This window comes from Vulpes lagopus, chromosome 4 (genome assembly GCF_018345385.1).
Source record: "Vulpes lagopus strain Blue_001 chromosome 4, ASM1834538v1, whole genome shotgun sequence".
In the NCBI taxonomy this organism is placed as follows: Eukaryota; Metazoa; Chordata; class Mammalia; order Carnivora; family Canidae; genus Vulpes; species Vulpes lagopus.
Window position 1 is genome coordinate 137,554,330 of NC_054827.1, and position 27,707 is coordinate 137,582,036.

The 27,707-nt window shown below is 34.0% G+C and overlaps 1 long non-coding RNA gene across 1 annotated transcript; it reads left to right on the forward strand.

The window, feature by feature from the left end:
• Positions 1 to 348: 348 nt before the first annotated feature.
• LOC121489800 lies at positions 349 to 7,059 on the forward strand. Its single transcript, XR_005987425.1, has 2 exons — positions 349 to 409; positions 6,385 to 7,059. It is a non-coding gene; the product is annotated as an uncharacterized LOC121489800 (long non-coding RNA).
• Positions 7,060 to 27,707: the final 20,648 nt, after the last annotated feature.

Genomic DNA, 27,707 nt, shown 5'->3' on the forward strand with positions numbered 1-27,707 from the left:
TCTGTGACTGACTTATTTTGTTTAGCATTACACTCTCTAGATCCATCCACGTTGTTGCAAATGGCAAGATTTCATTCTTTTTCATGGCTGAATAATATTCCATTGCACATACATACCACATCTTCTTTATCCATTCATCAATTGCTGGACACTTGGGCTGCTTCTTCAGTTTGGCTATTCTAAATAATGCTTCTATGAATGAACATCAGGGTGCAAGTATCCCTTTGAATTAGTGTTTTTGTATATTGCAGGTAAATACCTAATAGTGTGGTTCCTAAGTCATAAGGTAGTTCTATTTTTTAACTTTTTGAAGAATCTCCATATTGTTTTCCACAGTGGCTGCTCCAGTTTTCATTCTCACCAACAGTGCAAGAGGATTCCTTTTTATTCACATCCTTGCCAAACTAAGGTGAGTTATATCGAAGAAAAAACTTTAATTAGATTCATTTAATCGAAGTCTCTATATCCAGGTGAGCATTTGTAGTTGTGCTGTCACTCTTTCCCACCATATATAGAAAGTGTTTCATGGTAGTCCTTGCTGAATTCCAAAACTTTTCTTGACACAGTATACTAGGCAACCATTAGGAATATATTGGCATTGACACCCAAGATGAAAGCTCTTTGCGTCCCTCGCTCTATAATTTTCTTCCTCACCAACAGAATGAATTGTGGTGGTGGTATGTTAGTCTCTGAACTATGCTGTCAGGGAAATGTACAATAAAATAATAGCGACTATAGTGCTATCGTTTCCAAGCTCTCTTTAAATGTTTTACTTTCACTTTCTCAATTCATCTTCATGGCAACACTGCAAGCCATTTATTATCATCATCATTTTAGAGATAGTAAAACTGAAGCTCAGAGGTGTAAAATAAACAGCTCAAGGTTATTCAATTAGTAAGTGGTAGAGATGTGATTCAAACCAGAGCCTTTCCTTAAAGCCAATGATATATTTCATGCAGTTCTAACTTTATGACATAATATAGTTTACAAAATGTAGGATTAGCATTTTTAAAGAAGTCTGTGAAAATATCTCCAAGGGACACTGAATATTACACAAAAATGTAATACACAAAGATGGATGTCCTCCTTGAACAGGAAGAGATAGAGCATCTCAAACACTTGAGGTAGATTGACAGCTTGTCAGTTACTATCACGAGATATCACACTCCTCTCTATAGAATTTATAATAATGGTTTTTCATTGGTTGTGTGGAGTGGAATCATAGAGCTCTGGCCTTGTCTTTGCCACATGAGTTGCCTATAAACTGATGGATTGATTTTAATTTGACCTTCGCAGCTTTTTGTTACCCTCAGAGGTATTAGTCTTGCTCTGTTCCCGACCTTTCCCTTGAACTCTGTCTTTGGACACTACCATTCTTTTAAAGATTTGTCCCTGGGGCCCTAGGCAGGCTGTCAGTCATAACTTTGTTGGCCATGACCGATGTGGTGTCAAACTCTATATTAATGTTGCCAGTTCTATTTTCTAAGAAAAGATGCCTCCATTGTCTGAAAGAATAATCTATAGTTCAACTGCTTAATTTGATTAAAGGAGCTCACTTAATACAAATAATGCTTTTGGTGTTTGAAATAATTAATAATTGCATTATGGTATTTTTTATACAGAAAAACTAGATTTTTGCATATGTGATTCTACATTCTATGTCATTCATCTAAGGATGTACAGTTACTCAGAAATGGATGATATTTCTGAACTATTAGCCATCATCAAACAAGTTGTCAAGGAATTAAGAGAGATATTCCTTTATTAATTTTTTTTTAAATTTTTATTTATTTATGATAGTCACAGAGAGAGAGAGAGAGGCAGAGACACAGGCGGAGGAAGAAGCAGGCTCCATGCACCGGGAGCCCGATGTGGGATTCGATCCCGGGTCTCCAGGATCGCGCCCTGGGCCAAAGGCAGGCGCCAAACCGCTGCGCCACCCAGGGATCCCCAGATATTCCTTTATTAAAGAGGTTCTCAATGTCATGAAATCTGATGCTATAATACATTTGTCTAACTATTCTCACCATTATTTCTATGAAGTGTAGCATTACATATTTATATATTTATATACTAAATTTGATCAATATAATGGAGTCCCCATTTTATTTTTCTTTCTGCTATTTCATCTGCTACATCTCTCCCCTTCTCTCATTTGCCTCATCATTTCAACAAACTCTATTCAGTTTATAATCTAAACAAAAATGATTGCTTTAAATAGCTATACCGAGAAAATGTAGAAGTTTATATTTTTTTCGATAGGAAAAATATACATATACTATAGCATTTTGGTGTTTTGGTATGTTGGGAATAAATGAGATTAAAATAAAAACATGTTTTAATTTCTAGTAAGTATTTTAAACTGCTGTATTTATGGTATTTATTTTATAACATTTAATTATACAAGCAATGCCTTTGAATAATCCTTGGACACAAAATTATGAAGTGAATTTTGAATTAATCTTAAATTATGAATGGATATAGTTGTCAAGGTAACTGTATGATTATAGCAGTTGTTTTGCTCTTCATATATCAAAACTGTTTTAAATATTATAATATATTAGTTTTCCCATTAGTTTCTAGCAATTCAGAAAAAAAATTAACCCTTTGTTTTACTTTATCCATAAGTAAAAATTCTACTCCAGTCAAATTCTAGAAAACACATCACTGACAAGTGCATATTTCTAATAAGCTAATAATTTGTGTCAGGGATTAAGCAGATGCAGTGATTTCTCCATAATCCAACATTAATATACAATATAGTTAGCTATTCATAATGTAGGAGAGATTGAAATAATATTAGTAACAGTATGATTTACACTCCCTCATTGGACAGTTTTATTTTTTATACAAAATATATTTGTTTCACCATCCAATTTAAAGTTAGCAATTAAATAGAAAATATGTTCAATATTTTATTCCAAAGGAGGATATCATAATATTTCTCTTTATCAGGTGTGTGTATGTACCCAACAATGAAACATGAAGTTTCATGTATCTCTTCCTAGTGAAACGGACTTAAATTTCTAGCAAGCCTTGACACTTCACACAATGAAATAGTAAGTTCATCCTTAGAAAAGAATATAACATTAAAAAGAGAGAGAGATTATTAACAGTGGAGTATAGAAAATAGATTTTCTGTCATAAATATCTTGACAGTAAATGTTGAAGCAGTAGAAATCATAAATAATAGTGGGTTTTATGTTACACATTCTGAGTATTTTTTATAGAGCTCAACTGGATTATAATAAGATAACAATAAAACTCTCCCTAAGATACTATATATGTTGTAATTTTTATTTTGTATGAATAGTAAAACAACTGTCTTTCTCTATACATACTCACATGCACAGAAGCACATTTTTACAATGTGGGTTTACATTTTACCTATTTTCTTTCCACATTTTTCCAAACCAGAAAGCTTTAAATATAATACCACATCTTTAAAATAGTTAGAAGATCATAATAAAAGTACTGGACAAGTTCATTGTCCTTAACTGCAGATTATCACAAAAATCTAAAGCATTTAAATTACTCGACATTATAAAGTTGTATATACTCAAATGCCTAAGCTATCAGATTGAAAAACAAAGAATACAAAATAATACAAAACAGAAATCTATTTTAATAAATTACTTTTGCTGTTTTCAAATTATGGTAAGCACCTATGCCTTGTCAAAACTTATTTTCTTTTTTAAGTTCTGGAATTCTTTTGAGATAATTACATCTCCTGTTTCATGACAGATCAAGAAATCCAGAGCTATATTTATTCCATTGAACATTATTAGGCTGTAGTGGTGCATATTTTATTAAATTCATTAGTTCAAGAAACATATTTCTTCACAGTGGTTAAAACATGAAATATAAAAAAGTCTATTTTATTTCAATGGTTTTGTATAAACATGTCATTTCTGAAATCACATAGAAAGCTTTCAAATTAGAATCTTTTGAATAAAGATCCCCACATTTTTTAATAACAAAGATTTTAAACATTCAAGAGATATTCATTAATCACCTACATTTTTGAAGTCATCCTCCTAGATTTTGGTTATATAGACATGCAAAACAACATTCTTGTAATGACTGAAGTTCTATTGTAGGGGAATGGCAGGTATCAAGTAAAAATATGAAAAAAAAAAGTTTAAAAGGCAGGTGGAATTATATGAATGATGCCAAATAAACATGGAATAGAATAGTGAAGAGGAAATACTATTTGTATAACTTGGTGCAAGAAGGGCTTTGTGTGAAAATGTGACATTTAATTACAGGAAGCAAAGGAGCCAACCATGTGATTTTCTGTGCAAAGGGTGTCTTAGGACAGGAAATGTTCAGGCTCAAATGCTTTGGGGCTAGCAGAGACATGCTTGGAGCCTTGGATCCACAGTGAGGAGACTAGTGTGATTGGAACAAAGGAAAGAAAGTTCACAGATGACATCAGAGATATAGTAGCCAAGCAGGACAGCACAGGCTTTATTCTGAATGTCTTGAGAAGCCATGCAGGGTTTGGAGCAGCGTGGTGATAGCACGGACTCAGATTTTTAAAGGGCCCTCATGGTTTCTGCAAAAGAGAAAACCTGTAAGTTAGAACCAGGAGACATGTTAGAAGACTGCTTTGTTTTGTTTTGTTTTGTTGAGTCCAGGTTAGGGATTATGGTGGATCTATCTGGACTTGGAGCAGTGGGAACTGTGAGAATGTTTGTCTTTAGTGTCTATGCTGAAAGGATTTGATAATGTGTGTATTAAGCAGTGTGAGGGAGGTAAAGCTATCAGAAATGACTTCAACATCAAAATAACCCAAACATTATCTCCTGTCCTATACGCAAGTTGCTGTTAAGGTTGAGAAGTGCTTATCCTATCATGATGAGTTTTACCGACACATGGGCTGAGTATGTTCTGTTGTATTTTTCAAAGGTAATTGATATCAGAGAGACAATGCAGTAGTCATCACTGATAAACTAACAGAAACATGTGACAGTTCTTTACTATTACAGCATTTGTGTTAAAAAATTTTAAGACCAGTCAATATGATTTTAGAAAACATAAATGGGCTCTGGAAACATTCCTTTATTATTTAAATGGTAACTTACTCTAATTTTTTGTTTTTGTTTTTGTTTTAAAGATGTTATTTATTTATTTATTTATTTATTTATTTATTTATTTATTAATGAGAGACACAGAGAGATAGAGAAGCAGAGACACAGGCAGAGGGAGAAGCAGGCTCCATGCAGGGAGCCCGATGTGGGACTAGATCCCCGAACTCCAGAATCATACCCTGAGCCTAACGCAGATGCCTAACAGCTCACGTGTCCTGGTAACTCACTCTAAAGATGCTTCTTGAGCTCAGGAAATGTTTGATAAACACGTACCCTGAGAACTTGAAAATCTTGAACGCTATTTTTTTCCTTTAAATGAATCTAATAAGAGGGGAAAAAATATTCATCTTATTTTTTTAAAGATTTTATCAATTGATTTGAGAGAGAGAGGGACAGCATGAGTGTGGGTAGGAGCAAAGAGAGAGGGCAAGGGAGAAGCAGGCTCCCCACTGAGCAGGGATCCTGATGCAGGGCTCAATCCCGGAACCCAGGATCATGACCTGAGCCCAAGGCAGATGTTTAACCAACTGAGCCACCCAGGTGCCCCAGAAAATACTTATTTTAAATCAAATAGTTTGTTTATATAAGGGACAGCAATAAACCAGATTTCAAACTAATTTATAAACAACTGCATGCATTATAATATATGTATTTTAGTATTGAATGCCCAGTGTTCACAATACTATATTTACTGAGCATCTACTATGTGAAAAGCTCTGTGATTAGCAGTGCCTCTCCAGTGAAAAAGGAAGAGAAATAATATTTGCTCTAAGAATGAAGAGATCATATAGGTATAGAAAATAAAAGACAGATCAAGATTTTAATAATATAATATATTACATACTATGCATATTGATCAACAAATATAATTTTAAAAATTAGCTAAATGCTGGCAATAGTATATAATTATTTGTATAATTAATTAATGACATAAGAACATAAGAACATAAAATTGGAGTTTCTTTCGTAGTCTTGGATGGTTTTTTGGAATCATTGGATTGGATCAAATTAAAAAAAAAATTGCCCAAAGCATTGCTTCTATAGAACACACCTGCATACCTAAGCAAACAAGTAATAATACAATGTAGAACACATTTTATTTAGAAGATTTATGGAGAATAATAAAAATGATAAGGAAGAGCATGATATGATTTGTGACTTTAAGGAATTATAATATAGCTGAGGAAGGACCAAACAGCAAGAATAACTTGGTGTGTTCTCTTCTAGGTTCCTTGTAGCAAATCTGCAGCCACAGCAGTCATTTAACTGTGACTTTTTTTATTACTTACAGGACTTTCTCTTTCACATGACTGAGCACTCGATGGAGTGAGTAAGCAGAACTTTTCAATGAAAATTTGATACTAAATGACCCTTGAAAATGAAGTGAAAATTCTTAATAAGGCAAAGTGGAAAATGAATTCCAAGGAAACATAGGCTGGTACAAAGAAGCAAGAATGTGAAGATATCCCTAGAAAACAGGGAGCAATTCATTTTGAGGGAAGTCATATATCTCCTGGAACATATGAGAAATAAGCCTAGAAAAGATCATTGAGGCTACACTTCAGAGAACTTTCAGTGTCTAACAAAGGAGGTTACAACTTGAATCATAAGCGGGGGGTCACAAACAGAAGGGTTTCAAAACGTGAGAGATGTGATCAAGGCTGTATTTCTGAAAGTGAGTCTGATTTTGGAGGGTTTTGATTGATTATAAAGGCAGATCCTCAAATGCTAGAACAGTAGGAGCCCATTGCTCAAATCCAGTATCCAGTTCATAAAGACCTGCATGGGTAGGTATGGGGGTGGGGGTGGGGACATGGATAAAAGAGAAATGATGATGGTTTAAATCGAAGAGGCAAAAAAAAAAAAAAAAAAAATCTCACAAGTGTTAAAGATGACATCAAAGTGTAAGAGTGCTGGTTAAAAATACTGAGTAAATATGAATAAAAATAAGAAAATGAGGACTTTACAGAGTATCTGTGTCATTTCTCCGTTGGAATTTGGTTAATTGCCTTAAATAAAGGAAATACATAGAAAATTTTACTTGCTTTAGAAGACAATATCTTTTGTTAGGCCAAGATTTTTTTTTTTTTTTTTTTTTTTTTTAGCACAAGAATACCTTTGAAATGCAAATCATTTTATTCCTCAATCACTTTAGAAATCTAAAAATGGTTTACAATTACCTTTAGAATAACAACCCGAATACTTGGTTGGATAGATTAATGACAGCTCTGTCCAACAATCAAATGGTACAATGGGGAAATAATCATACAGTCTCAGATGGTAATTAAGTTAGTTTGAGAGTAAGGTGACATTAGCCAAGAACCAAAATGTTGGAAGTCAGAGAAATGGAAGAGGCACATAAATCCAGGTAGGGAAGAACAGGTCAAGGACTGACCCCAATTAGCCACATGGCTTCCACTGATGTAACAGATCTTAACATGGAAGAAGATGAATACGTGCAAGAAGTTAAAAGGTGTACAACTTTAACTGAAAAAGGATGTTGAGGGGGAAAAAAGCAGAAGCTAGAATGGTTATAAATAAGTAAAATCTGCTTCTCAGGGTTTTCATGCCCCTTTAATGGTTTTATAGTTATACAAAGAAAACAAAGTAATAAAATATGCACTGCTTGATACTTTTGGCCAACTTCTTGTGTTAAGTAGCTGGGAGGAAATGTTGCATGCCTTCCTAACATCCTGGTGCTGGACCATGATCAATCTTCACTTATCAAAAATATATCCAACATTTTCCACTTTCCTAGGAAGTTTGGTTAGTTGCCTATTTATTTTAAGAGCAGCAGTTGGGCTTCCCTACTATCAAAAAGAAAGTGAATCTTACCAAATTTTAATCTGATTTCTAAAAATAGGCAGTTTAAGTGTAGAAGTGCTTACTCGAGACTTTGTTAGAGATCACACTGTGTGCTGTGTGCTATTTATTCCACAAAATTAAATACTGAAATTTTGAAATGTAATGACGAGATCCTGAGGACTATGTGATGAGGGGAGAGAAATCTGAGGTAGGTGTGATGAGACAGGCTGGGAGCTAGATTATGGAAAGCCTCGGAAAACAAAGCATTTGAGTCTATATTCTAAATGTAATTGCAAACCATTCTTAGATTTCTAAAGTGATCGAGGAATAAAATCATATGCTTTTCACATGTATTCTTGTTGCTACAAAACCGTCCTGGTCTAACAAAAGGACATTGTCTTCTAAACTAAATAAAACTTTGTAGGCATTCTCTTTATGGCAATTAATCGCATTACAACCTGGTCTCAATGACTCCTATTCTGGTTTTATATTCGTCACACCTTGGTTGCCAGGATATTCACTTGCACATCATAGTTACCAACAAAATGGTTGAATGACTCGTGGAGTGATTAAATGAATGATTTCCAATATCATTTTCTTATGAGTTTTGTTGGATCAAAGTTGAAGGTTATAGTTAATGATATTTTGAACTTGATATTCTCTGAAATTTTATGAGAATTTAAAAAAATGCCATTATACATTGTTATTTCAAATGTGCTTTCAAAAAATGTGTTTTGTTCGATTCTTAAAACACGCTTGCTGGGAAGGAAGAGTAAATCCACTGCTCCCAGTTTATAAGGGAGGTAATTAAACCTCCCTGGAAAGGTTGCATGACAGTGTCAGAAGCTGAAATCTGGACAGGCCTAACCATATAGGGCACTTCTTCACTTCCACTTTTGCTATTATCCACTGAACCATGATTATCCCATGCGATGGAAACATTGAGCTGGACAATACTCTTAAATTTGACTTATTCTGAAAGGCATTTACTTAGACTGCAAATCCCTGAATACAAAGAGGAACTTGAATAACTGACTGGAAGACTGGAAATTGCCCTAGAGTTCCAGGGTTGACAGTGATTTGGTTGGCTTTCAGCAGACATTTTTCTTTAAGTGTTACTTCACTGAGCAAGACAATATATGATAATGCTGTTTCACTGACCTTAACCTGCTTCCTGCCATGGGTTTAAATTAGCCAGGATTTTGTCAAAATAGTGCAAATCTCTATGGCATAAGGGCTGAGAAGCATACCCTTAAAGAAATACTGATAATTTGAGGGAAGTTGGTTAAGAAAATTCCCATGTTTTTCACTTTACCACTTAGAAGAAGGGAAGTGTTTGGGGATATCTTTTGTCCTTATGTGAATAAAGAAATCAAATTAGCAGTTAAATTTTAATCAGCACATGGTTATACTACTCCAAATCCTGTTTGCCATGTCATTTTTTATGCCAAATTTCAGTTTAAGTATTATGTAGAGATATGCTGGTGGTCGAAAATACACCTTTCAATTACTGGATTTTACTAGACTTAGGAGATGGCCTATAGATCTTCATTTGCAATTATAAGGCAGTACAGAGGCAGCAGTCTGTATTGGTGAGGAAGGCATAAAATTCTGCTTTTCATTCTGAAGGTTATTACTATGGTAATCTCTCACTGTCTTTGTTTCTCTCTCTCTCTTCCTCTCTGACTCCCTGTCTCTTTCTTTCTGTCTCACTCTGTCTCAAATTCTCTGTTCCTATTAATTTTGAGTTACCAATAGATAAATATCCTTTCCAGGAGCATGTAAATATGACTTATTTGTCATTTAATGAAACACATTTTTAAAGAAATACGTAACTATTGCAATATGTAATTTTGGACAAAGTATATAGAAAATTTTTCTCAATTAAAAATTAGAGCCATTTTCAAAATTAGACTTCAAACATAGAGTTTATAAATTCCAATAAACAGCATTTAAAATGAAATTCGTTTAAAATGAAACTCATTTTACTAAAGATTTGGTGAGTTTGTGTATATGTATATGTAAAAAAAAAAACTGATGTCGTTTCAGAGCAGGGGGTCGGGGTGGTGGTGGGGGAGAAGGAAGAAATATCAGGTATATTTAGCCTGGTGATTTAATTGCTCTTACAATGTGAAGTGAAAACATTTAAATCCAATGCATATGTGCACTAGTTCAATTCTGATTTGCCTTGTGTACTTTTCTCTGTATGTGTTTTTGTTGCCACAGGGCATTTTCTCTGGCCAATTGTTGCGGCATATTGATGTCTTATAAGTAATGCAGTGCTGAGATCCACCCACCCGACACACACACCATGGTATCTTGAACACTATTATTATCTATTTATTAGGACATATTTCGGCTCAATATTAGAATATGCGGGTCCTATGTATGCTATGGAGTTTTTAGACAGCAGATGAACCCAACAGTGGATAAAATTGCTAAAAATAGGCTTTCATACTTTTTCTTATGGTTTGACATTTCTATAAAACAAATGATCATTTAAGATTTTATTTTTTTAATTTTGAAAATATTTTATTGATTTATTAGAGAGAGAGTGAGAGAGCACATGCATGCAACCATGGGGGTGGTGGGGCAGGGAGCAGAGGGAGAGGGAGAAGCCGACTGAGTCCTTGCTGAGTGGGGAACCCAGCGAGGGGCTTGGCATGATCCCAGTGTCTAGTATCATAACCTGAGCAGAAGGCAGATGATTAACTGACTGAGCCATCCAGACACTCTAAGATTTTTAAGCACACTGGCAATAGCAGAGGCTTATGTAGAGTCTTAAGAATTTACCTTAATTTTGTAGTTTGTAGGGAAAATGTCAGTATTAAACTAATTTGTGCTTACCTCAAAACACTTTAATGCTCAATTCAGTTAAAACGATATAATTAATGTTTCATTGTTACTTGTTAATTTAAGTGATTATATGCCTGGCTTTCACTGAGATTTATTTCAAATGAGGTCAAATTTCAAACAGAAACTCCTTTAGGAAAAATCCTACTTGATTTTCATCTTAAACCTTGTGGTCAGTATTTCCTAGATTTACAATATCAGAATTATTCCTTGACTTTCTTCAGTAAATATGAGAACCATCCATAAATGTAATGAGAGAGAAAGAGATAATTTGATATCCTTTATAGATTCCTTATTTGTCTATAATTAATTATTTTCTTTAACTCATTATACCCTTTTAAAGATAAATACATGTACCCAGTTTGGAAGGGGGTTATCTACAGATATCACATTATTTAAATTTTATTTTTTTCTACCAGCGTCTTAAATAAATTCATATGATATTTAAATATGTAAATACTGGGCAGCGGGTGGCTCAGCAGTTTAATGCGGCCTTCAGCCCGGGGCCTGATCCTGGAGACTGGGATGGAGTCCCACATCAGGCTCCCTGCATGGAGCCTGCTTTTCCCTCTGCCCTCTGTGTCTCTGCCTCTCTCTCTCTCTCTCTCTCTCTCTCTCCCTCTCTGTAACTCTCATAAATAAATAAAATATTTTAAAAAAATAAAATAAAATATAAAATAAAATAAAATAAAATAAAATAAAATAAATATGTAAATACAAAGACAATATGCTTATACCAGAGATGGCCTTAAAGGATGTCATATTTTTTGTGATTTTCATAAAATCATCAATTGAATATCTAAAAAGTTAGCTAGGCCTTTATGAAAATCATTATTGTATAGAACTTCTGTGTGATATGTAATGTTGCCTCATATTTATATTGTACTTTATTTATACAATATATCTATCTTAACCAGTATGCTTTAAGGAATATTCCCAAAAGGCATTGCCTAACTAAATCACTCTACTAGACCTACTAGGTGATAACAAAATAGAGTGTCAGTACCCTGTAGAAGTAGCAAAAATCCTCCTTTTACTACCTTCTTATCACCTGCTATATACTCTGACTCTCATCTATAAAGATTCATTATGTTACATTCTAAAGGTATCCATACGTGCGTTCTCATTTAAAATACAACATATAATATAATCTTGAATGTACTTATAAGAATGTTCTCATTTAATGTCCTTCATTGGTAAAAGTGTCAAGTATGCTGTTGATACGGTATAAAAAGTGAAGGGTAGACAAGGGTAGTGGAGTTTTTCATGAGGAGGAAGAGAATATAGAAGGCAATAGGAAAAAAAATTAAAATTGAAAAAATAAAAAGAAGGCAATTGAATGAGGAAGACAAAAGGATGCATACATCCTACTTGGCAGACCACAGACCGCTTCAATAAATGTAATCTTAGTGAGGTCAACAGCTCTTGACAATAATCTCTGGTCTAACTTTTCAACCATGTGTCTTTTCAACATTATCTCTGTACCCAACATATATCTAATTCCAACTGAATGCTATTATTGAAATTCCCATGCCTTTTAATACACCCTTGACATTTCCAAAGGCCCTTCCATCAGTTTCCAGCTAATGAATTTCACTTTACTCCTTAAGATCCAATGGAAAGGCAGACTCTGTGACATTCTTCTATATTCTTTCAAGCAGAATCACTAGCACCTCCATCTGATCTCTTCCAGTATAATTTATGGAATATAGTGAAGCACTTAATCCCACTGAATTGTAGCTACTGTCTTGTTTTACCAACCAAAACAAGAGCAATTTGGAGAAATAGAATAATAACCACAAGAAAGAAACCCTGGGCATTGTACAACCTCATTTTAACCAATCAGAGGCAAAATGTAGTTATAAAAAATATATAAATATATATATATATGTAATTTGGTAGGACTTTCTTGTAATATTAATTTTTATTTTATGATTGTTTTACAACAGTTTGTTAGAAAGAGGATTATATACAAATTGTATTCTTTGTGACTCCCTCTATGTCATTAGCAACATATTAACTAACTATGGTGTTTAAGGGTGCAGGGAAGTTTTCAAAAAAGGGGTCTGAAATTTGGTTTCACAATTACCTGGATTGGAATGCTACATTAAATGCATTATAATTTTGTATTGAGTTGTCTCTGTGTGTGTGTTGTGGATGAGAATTGAAAGGGTTTGGAAACCATATGTTGATATTCTTATGATATGTAAGAAACATGCCAGTTTTGTTTCCTATTCCTTCCTAAATGTTTTTAGAGGTTGCCCTGTACACTAGTTGACAAAATCTCACAGTGTTGATGTTTAAGGGCTGTTGATTGCTGGCAGCAAAGAATTCCAACTGTGCTGGCACCCGAGATAGCATCTCTACATTTTCTTCCAGGATCATCACCTTTGTTCTAAATAGCTCCCTCATAGTGTGAACAGAAGTCATATGTTTTAGATTTTCTGCCTTGGCACCCAGGAAATCAGTATGATTGAGTAAACATATTAAGCTTCCCCTGCATTTCCAGTCTGAACAGATGTTAAGTACAAGCTGATCCACCTACATTCAACCCGAGAGACTCTACATCCACAGACTGTTTCATTTTCCTCTTTCAATTTATATAGAGGCATAGATTCTTGCTGGCATATATAAATGTGCCATTTAAGGCAATCAAAAATGGCTCCACATCTCACTTGATTTCCACAATTGTTGTCGTAACGATGGACTACTGAGGAGAGAAACTTAATTTCCCTGGCAGATCTTCCTACGTTGAAGCAACATGTTCGTAGAAAGCCAATATGCAGTCATTACAGCACAATTCCTCACAATTTCACAATTCACTAACAGTATGCATTTTCACAATGTAAAGCTGATTTTCCTTTAACCAAATAAAACATGAAAAGAGGGCTGGAAGCAATGGGCAATCTAGATCATTAGATGATTGATGTAAAATTAGAGAACATTTAGACTGGAATAGATTGCAAACATCAGGGAACTCAGAAAACTTGTAAGCTCTATAGTTTGAGGAAATATTTTGTTGATGCTCTTGCAGCTTTGGTAGCAACCTACCAATTAAAAAAAGGCTCAAATAATTTATCTACTACTTAATTCTGTTACTATTTGCAATTATTTCATATCACACATTCTTTTCTCTAAAGTCCTCAACTTGTTCACCAGAACAGAATTTTCAGCTCTAATTCCATGCCTCTGTTCATAGTGTTTATCTCACCTACCAGACAAATAATTGGAATCAAGTAATCATAAGCCAAGAATTTTGTATTTGTTATGGTTAGTATTTTAATGTCTAATGAGAGGCGCCTAAGTGGCTCAGTTGATTAAGTGTCTGCCTTTGGCTCAGGTCATGATGTCGGGGTCCTGGGATAGAGCCCTGTGTTGGGCCCTCTGCTCAGCGAGGAGTCTGTTTCTCCCTCTCCCTCTGCCCCTCAACCTCATTTGTGCTTTGTCTCTCTCTCTTTCTCTCTCTCAAATAAATGAATAAAATCTTTAAGAGAAAAAAAAAAGAGTTATCTAATGAAGAGTTATAGAACTTGAAATATTGAATAAACGAAAGTATACTCAAGTGATATACCAAGTCTACACCATTGTAACTTACAATGTTTTCTATTTCTAAATATTATGATTTTCTTTTAGTAGTAATGAAAATCATTGTTGAGCCCTTAACTATACATAAACACTATGAACAACACTTCGGCTATCACAGTTGATGGTTTAAGTACTGCAAACTATATAGTCTCTGAAGCATAGCTTGCCTTCAAATTCTGTGTTCTTGATAGCGTGGGATGGTTTAAAAAAGAGGAGGTGAGAGAGGGAAAGAGAGAGACAGAGATCAGAGTAAAAGTGGAATAATGCAGTCTGATAAATTATGTAATAATGTACATGGTATTGTGACAGCATAGGCAAGGGACTGGTGGTCCAGAAGAGCCTTTCTTCTATTTAAGTTGCATTAAAACATTGACTGAGTTTTTAAAATGGTATGGAATTTGTTAGCCCCCCACCAAAAAAGGGAAATCTAACCTTAGAGAAGGAAATAGTTGTAAAAGTTCACAAAGTTATGAAACAAATGATATATTCCATTTCAAGGAAAATGGGAAAAAAGATAACCAGAAAGAAAAATAATAAATTTATCTTTATTGTGGGTAGTTGCTGACTTATGAACCATCTCTAAGAGAATATTAACAAGCATTGGATATATACTGGATGCACTTTCAATGTCAGAAAATTCAGAGACGCTCTGTACTTTTTGTCTTTATGCGTTTCCTATTATCACATCATGTGAAGAAATCACCAAATAATGCTAACAAGAACAGAGATGATACTTGTAATGGTAATGATACTAGAAAGATCATAGCCTTGGATTACAGAAAATACTGGTTATTTCACTAAATAACTAATGCAACATTTCTCTTAATCATTTATATTCAGCATTCTAAAAATCCATAAGATTTTATTAATCAAGAAGATTGAACTGGGTTAATGGTATTTGGGGGTGTTAGACTATTGTGGAAAAATACTGGCTCTAGTCTATGATTAATTAGATAAGCATTGCAGATTTAAGATTGGTGAGATGGACTTTGCAATTCTGAGGAGCGTGTGGATGGTTAACAAAGAGAAAAAGAATCCTCCTATGGTATGAAGGTACAGGGAGTAAGTGAATGTTTTACCTGGATTTAGATGTAGAAGTGTTACTAATACTTGGCAGTTGTAGTCAACACCTCCTTATTTTGTAGCCTTCTTTCAATGAGGCAAGGCCACAAAACAAGTTGTAGCCAAAGGTTTTGAGCAGAATAGATGTGTGTCCTTTGCAAAACACTCCAGCAATCACTTCCTTTGCTAAGGCAACCATATGGCTTTGTGTAGAGATGGTACAATCACAGGAAAAAGCAACCTCAATCACTGAAGTATTTCTTGGTGCTCAAATATATTGGAAAATATGGATTCTAGGTGATTTTGTGAGAGCAAGAAAAAAATGTTTGATGTTTTAAGCCACTTCAGTGTTAAAGTCAATTGTTACATCTGCAAAGCCTAGCTTATTCCTGAACAATACAGTTTATCAGAAAGTAGGAAAAAATAGGAAAATAAAATAGTTCTTGTACCATAGTAAATGGCTGTGAAGCAGAATATTATCTAAAACATTCCATCCTTTATATTAGTGAAAATTTGTTATATTTGCCAATGTTTAGAGTTGCAATAGTGTGCATGGATTCAGTTGGATTAACCAGTACATATTCATTTTTCTGTAGATTAATTTAAGTAAGAAGCCTAGCAATGTCATTAAGTGAATGAACAAAATGAGCAATGGAACATTTTATACTTCTTCTTGAAAAATGAACAAATATTATTTCACTAATGAAAGCTACCGCTATAATGTGACATTAAGACTGAAGAGGTTCTTTTCTACCATTTAAAGGACAAACTCTAGAAAAGACAAGTTCTGTAAACAAAACACTATTGCCATGGCAACACATACTTCAGCTTTTAACCTTTCATCACACAGAAAGAATTTTAAAAGATTTTTATATTTTCATAGATTATAATAACAATACTGAACTCTGAAGTTGGCATTTTCTGGAAGCTAGTAACTGGCAAAGCCTCAGGACCTCCACATTTTGACCAATCTACTAGAGAGCTGTACCCAGATTTCTCATTACTTATAAAAATTCAATTCATTTTCTAAGCTCAGAAACTTAAAGACGAAATCAGTTCTACTTGCATTATTTGAATAATGCACATTTTATTTTATTTTTTTTTAAGATTTTATTTATTTATTCATGACAGACACAGAGAGAGAGGCAGAGACATAGGCAGAGGGAGAAGCAGGCTCCATGCAGGGAGCCCAATGAAGGACTACATCCCAGGACTCCAGGATCATGCCCTGAGCCAAAGGCAGATGCTTAACTGCTGAGCCACCCAGGTGTCCTGAATAATGAATATTTTAAAACAAATATTTTACTTACATGTCAAATATATCTCTCTTTGAAACAAACATTTTTATATAAGGTAAGTCTCTTATTTTTTAATTAAAATTTCTGTTAAGTCAGAAAGCCCATGATATGGTATAAAGAGTATAAGTGAGATTATATTAGTTATCTATTGTAATAATAATAAAAGCATTAACTTTCAGTTAAAATAAGGCAAATATATATATATATATATATATATATATATATATATATATATATTCCCTATTTTCTATGGGTTAGGAGCCTGGGCAGGAGATAGCTGAGTTTTCTGCATTAGGATTTTACAAGGCTGAAATGAAGGTCAGGACTATGTTCTCATCTGAGGCTCAGCTGGGGAACATATATAAGCTCAAGTGGCTCTTGACAGTATTCAGTAAGTACTAGGAAGCGTACTGGACTTAGGGCTGTCTATATCTGGTGGCCACTCTCAGTTTCTTGCTGTGTGGCCTTTTCCATGTGGCAGCTCATAACATGAAATTTTGTTACTTCAAAGCCAGGAGCAGAGTCTCCTAACCTGATGAGTTTCAGTCTCATGCAATGTCATCATGTACACATAATCCCATGGTCTCATATTCATTACTTAACAGTACATTTAAGGGACTTCCCAAAGCTGTTATCATCAGAAGGTGGGGAATATGAGAGCCACACTAAAGTTTTATATCAGAGATTTTCACCTTGGTCCATATGATGAGAAGTTATATGAAGACAATTTTGTGTATTTAAAAAAAAAATTGTCTGCTTATTTAGCAACATAAATGTAAATAACTGGTACATGGTAATTAAAATTTTTACAAAATTGTGTTATAATTGCTTACTATGTGTTCCTTTCCTCACAGAAGGCATTTATAAAAATTTCATACATGTTTAATACATATGTATATATATATGTCCAAAATAACTCTTTCCATTTTATTAATTATTGCCTTTGGCTAGCTATATTGTTGAGGTAGTGCTGCATAAGGAAGGAATATATACACCAATAACCAAAAAGACCTAGGTTCAGACCTAGAGCAATAATTTGATGGTGAGTGTAATCTTTTTTAAATATTTAATATACCAAATTATCAGTTTTATTATCTGTACATTTTTTCTTATTTAGCAACATAAATGTGATTAATTAGTATGTGGTAATTAAAATTTTTACAAAATTGTGTCACAATTATTCTGTGTTCCTTACTAATAACGCCTGCTTGGTAAATATAAGGTCTGAAAAGGACCTAGTATATAGTAGTATATAATATAGTATCTCCTTAAAATGACTGATATAATTATCAAAATAATACTTTTTATACATTCAAGGATCTTTAAATAGACATTATATTATATTCTTGTAGTATAGTAAAAATGGGCAGAAAATCTGAATAGATATTGTTCCAAAGAAGTCATGCAGATGGGCAAAGGTATATGCAAAGATGTTCTATACCTTTACTCATCAAGGAATTGCAAATCAAAATCACAATGAAATATCACTTAAAAAAAATGTCACTTCATCTTCTTAGAATGGCTATGATCAAAAAGGCTAGAAATAACAAATGTTGGCAAGGAAATAGAGAAAAGCAAATCCTTTTTCACTATTTTTGGGAATGTAAATTGGTATATACACTATGGAAAACAGTAGGGGGGCGGTTCTTCAAAAAGTTAAAAATAGAACTACCATATGATCCAGTAATTTCACTTCTGGATATTTATCCAAAGAAAATAAAAACAGTCAAGGAAAAAAAAATGTACCATCATGTTCACTACAGCATTATTTACAATAGCCAAGATATGGAAACAAGCTAAGTGTTGATCAGTGGTTGAGTAGATAAAGAAATTGTTTTTTTTCTATATATGCTGGAATATTATTAAGACATAAAATGTAATAAAATCTTGCCATTTATAATAGCATAGGTGGATCTCGAGGGCATTTTGCTACTTGAAATAAGTGAGGCAGAGAAAGACAAATACCATATGATCTTTCTCATAGGTAGGATCTATAAATAAATAAATACACACCTATATATATATATATATATATATATATATATATATATATATATGCCTGCATATATATATATACCATGCTCATATATACAGACAATAAATGGATGGTTGACAGAAGTGGGGTAGGGGATGGGACAATGGGTGAACTATTCTTGTTTTTATTTAGTTTAAATAAATATAATTTTAAAAATCTACATGGTATCATATTTCCAGATATTCCTTTAAATGCCAGATCAGGGGCACCGGGGTGGTTTAGTCAGTTAAGCCTCTGACTTTGGCTCAGGTCATCATCTCAGGGTCCTGTGATTGAGCCCTGCAATGGGCTCCCCAAAAAAGGAGTCTGCTTGTCCCTCTGCCCACTCTCTGCTTGTTATCTCTTTCTCTCATAAATGAATGAATGAATGAATGAATAAATAAATAAATATTAAATAAGATCTTTAAGATGGCATACCATACATGTAATTAATCATTCAATCTATTGAATTTTAGTTTTTCAACTAATTTTAAAATAGCCAGCATTTTATGTGCTTGGCATTATTCTAAGTAGCGTTAGAGCAGTGAAAAAAACAAACAAAAATTCATGTCTTCACAGAGCTTGTGGTCTAAGATGTGGTACAGTGGCTAGAGAAATCATGAAGAAAACTATACAAAATATCAGAGCTAGTGAGTGATGCGGAGAAAAAATAAAGCAAGGAGAGAATGCACAATCATTTTTCATTTATTGATCATTTACTAGCACTGGGCATTAGAGACACTCAAGAAAAATAGTGCTAAGCATTTTCCCTGAAGCTATACTGTATTTAGTGAGACTGGCAAGAGAAGGGATAGTTTTAGTGCACAGTGGGTATTATGGAAGCAGAGAAGAAGAGACTCTAAACAATTTTCATAAGCAGCCCAGGAAACAAAAATAGTTTTCTGGTTAGATCACCTAGGACCTTAATTCAATAGATTCACACATTTAAACATTATCACACATTTCTACATACCAGTTGAAATTTTGCTCTCAAATTATATACTAATATCATTTTAATTACCTTGACTTCCAAAAAAAGATACTTAAAGAAGTAGAATGACATTTCTCTCTCTTTTTTTTTTTTTTTTTGCTTGCTACATCCTGGAGCATGGATGAAGTTCAATATTTCCTTTGTTGTATGCAGTCATGGCCTATTGTGTTTAGCTTTATTCTGGGTTTACCTGTATTGCAGAATTAAAGAGGTGCTGACCAGGATGAGGTAGCCAGTAGTGGCTACATTCCACTCTGATGTGCTTATCCATTATGTTACATTTTGAAAATTCTTTCTAAGATCAAGGAAATTCTGTGATAGTTTGGGGGTCAGTGGTATCTCATTATCTTAACAAGTTAGTCACTCCTGGGGGGAGAAAATGGGCAGCCTCTTTTTTTTTAAGATTTTATTTATTTATTCATGAGAGACACACACAGAGAGAGAGGCAGAGACACAGGCAGAGGGAGAAGCAGGCTCCATGCAGGGAGCCTGACGTGGGACTCGATCCCAGGTCTCCAGGATCAGGCCCTGGGTCTAAGGTAGGTGCTAAACCACTGAGCCACCCAGGGATTGGGCAGCCTTTTTAAAGAACAACTTGAAATTATGTATTATAATTCAAATGTGATTTTTTTGGTTTATTAATAACATTACCAAATTTACCTCGAGAAATAAATGAGAATAAAACAATTATCATAGAGATGTTTTTATGATAGCAAAACCTTGAAATAATCTAATTCTCCCAGACGGGTGTCGATTATGTAAACTGTGGTACAGGGGTGCCTGGATGGCTCAGTTGGTTAAGCATCTGCTTTCAGCTCTGGTCGTGATCCCAGGGTCCTGGGATTAAGCCCCTTGTCAGTCTCCCTGCTCAGCTGAGAGTCTACTCTGCTTCTCCCTCTCCTTCTGTCCCCGCTCCTCATTCATGCTTTTTTTTTTTTCTCTCTCTCAAATAAATAAAATAAAATAAATAATAAAAAAAAACTTTAAAACATGGTACATCTTTAAATACCTACTTAGCATCTAAAAAGCATTTTAAAAGTGACAATGTGGGACCCCTGGGTGGCTCAGCGGTTGAGTGTCTGCCTTCAGCCCAGAGCCTGATTCTGGGGACCTGGGATGGAGTCCCACATTGGGATCCCTGCAGGGAGCCTGCTTTTCCCTTGGCCTGTGTCTCTGCCTCTCTCTCTCTCTCTGTGTCCCTCATGAGTAAATAAATAAAATATTAAAAAAAAAATAAAAATAAAAGTGACAATGTCCCTTATAATAATGGAATGGCAATTATTCATAAGTGTTAAGTTGAAAAGTTGGATAAATGTTAGAATGAAGAATGCTATATACTTTTAAACTGCATATAAACAATAACTCTATTAAAGAAGCAGATAACTCCAAAAAAATAAATAAACAAGCAAATAAGATGGAAGTGTATGTGGGTAAATAATAATAGTTTAAGATAACAGATTGTAGGTTATTTTCAAATATTTTAATTGGCTGCTTCTGATTTTTTTTCTGAGTGGAATATATAAATGTATATTCTAATTATATATATTCTATGTATATAAATATAGACCTTCCACTTAGAAAATATATACATATGCTGACATAAACTTAACAATTTAATATAATAAAAAAATACTGATGTCTTACAGAAACTAAATTATGGGAGACCATATCAATTAAATATAGTTTTGAATGTATTAGATGGAATAATATATATAGAAGTGTGTGGCATAGGTCTGCTATATACTAGATGTTAAGTAAATGTACTGAGATATGCGTCCAGTAAAATTTGACACCCTGAAAATGATTCATTATGTGATTAGTAATCATTGGAACTTTTCATACTATGTGAAATCTATGTCCTAATCCATTAGAAATCTATAAATTTCAGTTGGTGAAAAATGCTAAGTGATATTAGCAGAATTATTTTTCTGCATACTATACTCAGAAGGGTCATAGCTCAGGAAAGGCAGCGAGATCCTGCCACAGCTGTGAAATTATATACAGTCCATCTCATTTATTTGACTTTTTCATACTTACCCAGTAAAAACATACAAAATACATTAATTAAGATACAAGTAAAATGTTTTACTCTTGAAAAAGAGAATGCCATCTTTTAACATCAATCTAGTTCTAGGTGGGATTTTTTCACTCTCTGGAGTAGATATGAGAATCTGCTTCAAAATGTACACTCTGCTTCATTGGAAAATGACCCCAGGGCTCCTTTGTTTAATGCATTACTGCATACACACCTTGGAGGTTTAGCTTGTCTGGATTATACTTTACTGGCAACTCTGTAAGCCACGTGGCAGTTTCAAAAAATAAGGGGAGTGTCATTGAAAATTTTTTCTTAAAAAATAATAAATAATAAAAATAAAATTTCTTCTTGCATCTCCTTTTAGAGAGATGCTGTGTTATTAACTTCCATAAAACTGCTACTACATCAGTTTTTCCCTGCTTTGTCATACTATGGATGATTCTTGCAATCTTCACTAATTTGGGAGTAGTTATTGATGACAGCTGTTAAGCGAAATTGAAGTTCAGGAGAGAAATTCTTATAAGCTCCCCTCTATCTTCCATGGGGACCACTGTGATCTATATGGTACAGATCTAACAATTAGGCTTTAAGTGTATAGATAGCCATTTGTGTAGACCCTGGAATAACAAATTACAACTTTTTCATGTTTTAACCTATTCTGGCATTTGTTGTCTTCTACAGACTAAATTGTGTCTCCCCAAAATTCATATGTACCCAATGTGACTGTGTTTGAAGAGAGAATCATTTGGAGGTAACACAGATTAAATGAGGTCACAACAGTGGGGCCCTGATCTCATAGGATTAGTGTCTTTCTAAGAAAAGCTACCAGAAAGCTCTTTCTCCAGGTGCACATGAAGGAAGGGTCATGTGAGCACACAGTGAGATGAGATCACTTACACAGTCAAGAAAAGAGGCTTCAGAATGAAACCTGGCTCTCCAGCCCCTTGATCTTGGACGCTCCAGCCTCCAGAACTGTGAAAAATACTTTTGTTAAATCACCCTGTCTATGGTACTCTGTATGGTAGCTTGAGCTGACTAAAACAGTATGGAATGTTTTAGAATAGGAATGCCAAATGATATGCTCTTTGCTTGAAGTTCAAAATTCAAGTTCTTTTGATAAAAGAGGATCCTCTTTTTAAGAGTTTGTTTTTTGTATGTCTTATACAATCTTTTATTTGCCTTTCTTCACACTCAGCCTATCACTCAGAGTGACATTATCTCTAATTGGAAGATCAGATAAAGCCTTTAATGTAAGCTGTATGTAAAATTTTGTACCACATGGCAACATAAAATTGTGAATATGCAGAATATTTTACAATTCTAAGGCAAATGCTCTTGACAGTATCATTATATGTCTATGTCTTTTCACAGGCACTCCAGTGAAGTGTTATTTACTCTCTTATGACAAAGCTGGGTTTAGCAGGTTTTGGACATTTGGTGCAGTTTCTTCAAAATCTTAAAAGAAAATATTATTTACAATGCCAGAATTTCTGACTTCTTCTAGAAGTGTCCTTCAAGAATGTGTGTATATACATGCATATATACATACATATCTCCATAATTTCAAAGAAAAAGCTGAGTGAGAAGAGTTTTACCACACATTTTTATTTTAGTTATAACAAAATGACTGAGAATAAGAACACGACTTTCTCAAAGTATGAATGCAATATGATTAGTTTTTAAAAAACTCATTTGTCAGCTTGCAAATAACTAAAAATAATAATAAAAAAAAGCCTGTTATTTTTTATTCCCTTACCGGAAAAAAAAAAAAAAAAGAAAAGAAAGGAAAGAGAAAGAAAGAAAGGAAGAAAAACGAAAGAAAGAAAATAAAAGAAAAAATAAGACTAGAAACAAATGTACAATAAAGACTTGTGAAAGATAGAGACTGCCTTTTGGGGGAAAAACAATGATTTTTTAAATATTATTTAGGAAAAATTGCTATTGATTTTTTCTTCTACTAAAAAAGATAGAACTTCTACTAAAAAGAGATATAATTGTAGATCTGACCAAGATTCTATAAACATGTCTTTATAATTAAAAATGTAGCAAAGAAAATAAATGTATAAACAATGTGGATTATATTGTGTGTGTTTGTTTCTAATATGTAAATATCTATCAGTAAAGAGGACAGAATTGAATCAGGAGGGATCATAAGTGAGGCTCATTTTTCGGGTGACTTAAAGGAATTTTTTTCAGCTATAAACAAAAACTTTTTTTTTTTTTAATTTTTATTTATTTATGATAGTCACAGAGAGATAGAGAGAGAGGCAGAGACACAGGCAGAGGGAGAAGCAGGCTCCATGCACCGGGAGCCCGACGTGGGATTCGATCCCGGGTCTCCAGGATCGCGCCCTGGGCCAAAGGCAGGCGCCAAACCACTGCGCCACCCAGGGATCCCCAAAATTATTATTTTTTTAAGCTATGACTTTTCCTAAAACTTTGTGGAGCAACAAGGATTCCCAGTAATTGCTGGTGGAAATGCAAAATAGTGCAGCCACTATGAAAGTCAATTTGGAAGTTTCTTTTGCAACAAAACATACTCTTACTATTTGAGCTAGCAGTCATGCTCCTTGGTATTTATTTAACCAAGGAATGAAATGAAAACTTACATTCACACAAACCTGCACATGAATCATTATAGCAGCTTTATTGCTAGAAACTAAGAAGCAAGATGTCTCTCAATTGGTGAATGGATAAACTGTGATATATCCATACAATGGAATGTTATCTGTCAATAAAACATAATGAGCTATCAAGCCATAAAACCACAACAAAACATGGAGGAAATTTAAATGCATATTGCTAAGAGAAAGAAGCCAAGAGGAAAAAGACTACATACTGTTTGATTCCAACTCTATGACATTCTGGAAAAGGCAAAACTCTGGAGACAATAAAAGATCAGTGGTTGCCAGGGGCTTGAGAAGATGGACGAAAGATAAATAGGTAGAGCACAGAAGAATTTACGTGGCAGTGAAAATAGTCTGTACGGTAATGGTAGATACATGTGATGACACATTTTTCAAAACCCATAGAATGTACAATACAAAGAGTGAACCCTAATGTAAACTATGGACTTTTACTAATAATATTTTAAAATTGGCTCATTAATTTAATTGTGTACCACACTAAAGCAAAATTTTAATAAAAGAGGAAATGGGGGAGTAGAGAAGAAGGTATATGAGAACTTACTATACTTTCTCCTTAATTCTTCCATAAACCTGAAACTTATCAAAAATAAAGTCTATTAATTAACTTATTTTTTAAAGTTTTTTTTTTTTTTTTTTTTTTTTTTTTTTTTTTTTTAAGATTCCACTTATTTATTCATGAGAGACCAGAGAGAGGGAGATGGACAGAGACACAGGCAGAGAAAGAAGAAGGCTCCATGCAGGGAGCCTGATGTGGGGCTCGATCCAGGTCTCCAGGATCCCACCCTGGGGTGCTGAAGGCAGATGCTAAACTGCTAAGCCACCCGGGCTGCCCACAATTTTATTTATTTATTCATGAAAGACACACACAGAGAGGCAGAGACACAGGCAGAGGGAGAAGCAGGCACCCGAAGTGGGACTTGATCCCGGGACTCCAGGATCACACCCTGGGCTGAAGGCAGACAGCTCAACTGCTGACCCACCCAGGTGTCCCAAGTCTATTAATTTAAAAATAAGTAACTACATATTATAAATTCATTCTCTTGCCCCACCCCATGTAGTCAAGAAACACTTATTGTATGGCTACTGTGTTTTATGCTCTGTGAAAATGTATAAAAGTAATGAAAGTAACTTCCCAGTTGATCACATAAAGTTCTTCATGGAGAAGAAAAACAAGCTGCAGAATTCTTTTTTTTTTTTTTTTAATTATTTATTTATTTATTCAGGAGAGACACAGAGAGAGGCAGAGACAGAGGCAGAGGGAGAAGCGGGCTCCCTGCAGGAGCCTGATGTGGGACTCCATCCCAGGATCCTGGGATCACACCCTGAGCCAAAGGCAGACACTCAACCACTGAGCCACCAAGGTGTCCCACAAACAACAGGTTTCTAAAAGTAATTATTTGTTCAAATAGTATGTTTTCATTTTCATTTTAGATCCAGTTCCATTTTTCTGTCAAAGCTAAGCTTATGTTACAAACTATTGTCATAAATCTTAGTAAATATTTTAAAAGTGTTATCTTGGCATTATATTTAATTTGCATAGTAGATTTTTTAAGGCAAAATTTCCAAAATGTATTGAGCAATCTGTGTCCTTTCATGTTCTGCATATATTTAAATTAAATTAGTCTATGAAAATGAAGATAATGGAAATTATTTCATTAAATCAGATTTTCATACCTGTATATTGAAAAACAACAGGGGTATGTTTTAATAATCATACTTAAATGTGTTATTTTGAAAGACATGAGCCGGGATCCCCGGGTGGCACAGCGGTTTGGCGCCTGCCTTTGGCCCAGGGCGCGATCCTGGAGACCCGGGATTGAATCCCACATTGGGCTCCTGGTGCATGGAGCCTGCTTCTCCCTCTGCCTGTGTCTCTGCCTCTCTCTCTCTCTGTGATTATTATAAATAAAATAAAAAAAATAAAAAAAAAGAAAGACATGAGCCTTTTTCAGAATATCAATTTAAACTATTTTATTTATTTATATACAGTATATAAAAATATGTTTATATATTTATAAATATATATTTATGTTTCTAAAACCCAAATGGGTACTGCCAATAAAATAAAACAATAAAGCAATTTTGGTTTATTATTCCATTCTTATTTTTTTTAAAGCAGCAGTAACCTAAAATGTCTAAATTGAATAAGAATTTTATTCGACCTCTGAAGAAAATGCTATGTTTTATATAAGAGAAAACTAAAAGGCTTACTACTTAAAGAGGAAAATGATTCAGCGGTTGTTGAGCTTAAGAAATTTTTACAACCCACAGAGACATTTTCTAGTGAAAACTGAAAAGGGTAATTAAGTCCTACAGCCTCTAGAGTAATACACAAGCCATATTTTTTTTCGTATTTTTTTTAAACTAAGAATTTAGTTCAAAATACTTTGGCTATATAAATAAAATGATCACTAGAAAGTGATTCTTTGCTACCAAATGTAAACTTTGTCTTTAAAAAATATATATATTATACCAGAAATCTGTTTTGAAACCATTGGATACATTGAGTTTCCAAGGCTAATATTAAAGGTGTTTGCATTCATGGGTTATTGTTGGTTATGGTGAAGCTATTAGATAGGCACCTGAAAATCTTGGGGTATTTCTTACATATCTGGATGGATAGAGAGAAGAATCACTATGGTTAATTTTGTAATAGCACACCTCAAGTTAAAGGAGAACTGGAAAAAAATTTTTATTAATAAATAAGTAATAAACAAATCTATACATTAATCTGTTTAGATTTGAGGATGTTCTGCATCAGCTACCTGTTTATATGTGCTCATTAAGAGGATGAATTCCCCTAAAACCTTAAAAAAAAAAAAACATAAAGGATCTAACTTCAAATGACATCTCTAAAGAATATAGAATAGTCTTTCTGATTAGCCTCACCTAGAACTTTGCTTATTTCCCGAGGCTGTTCTATTGTTCAAGCATATTACAATTTTCAAAATCACCAAATATTTATTTTGTGTGCATGTATACATCTTTCCTTCCCCAACTAGATTATGAATCCCCGAACACAGAATGTGCATTACATATTCATTTGTTTTGACTGTTTCTTAATATTTCTGACATAGGAGGTATTAAAACATATTACTTGAAGAATAATAATTAAAAAAACGTAAGAGAAAAGGAATTGTGACATGTTAGATGATTTAAGGTACGTGCACTGTGGAGTCACTCTAAGTCTTTTGAGTGTATTTTCCAAGTTACATATGATGATATAAAATCCATGAAATTTAAAATAATAGATTCGAAATGAGAAACCTGAAATACTTCAGAATAGTAGAGGTGCTAAAATAGGCATCAGAGTATTTTCCATT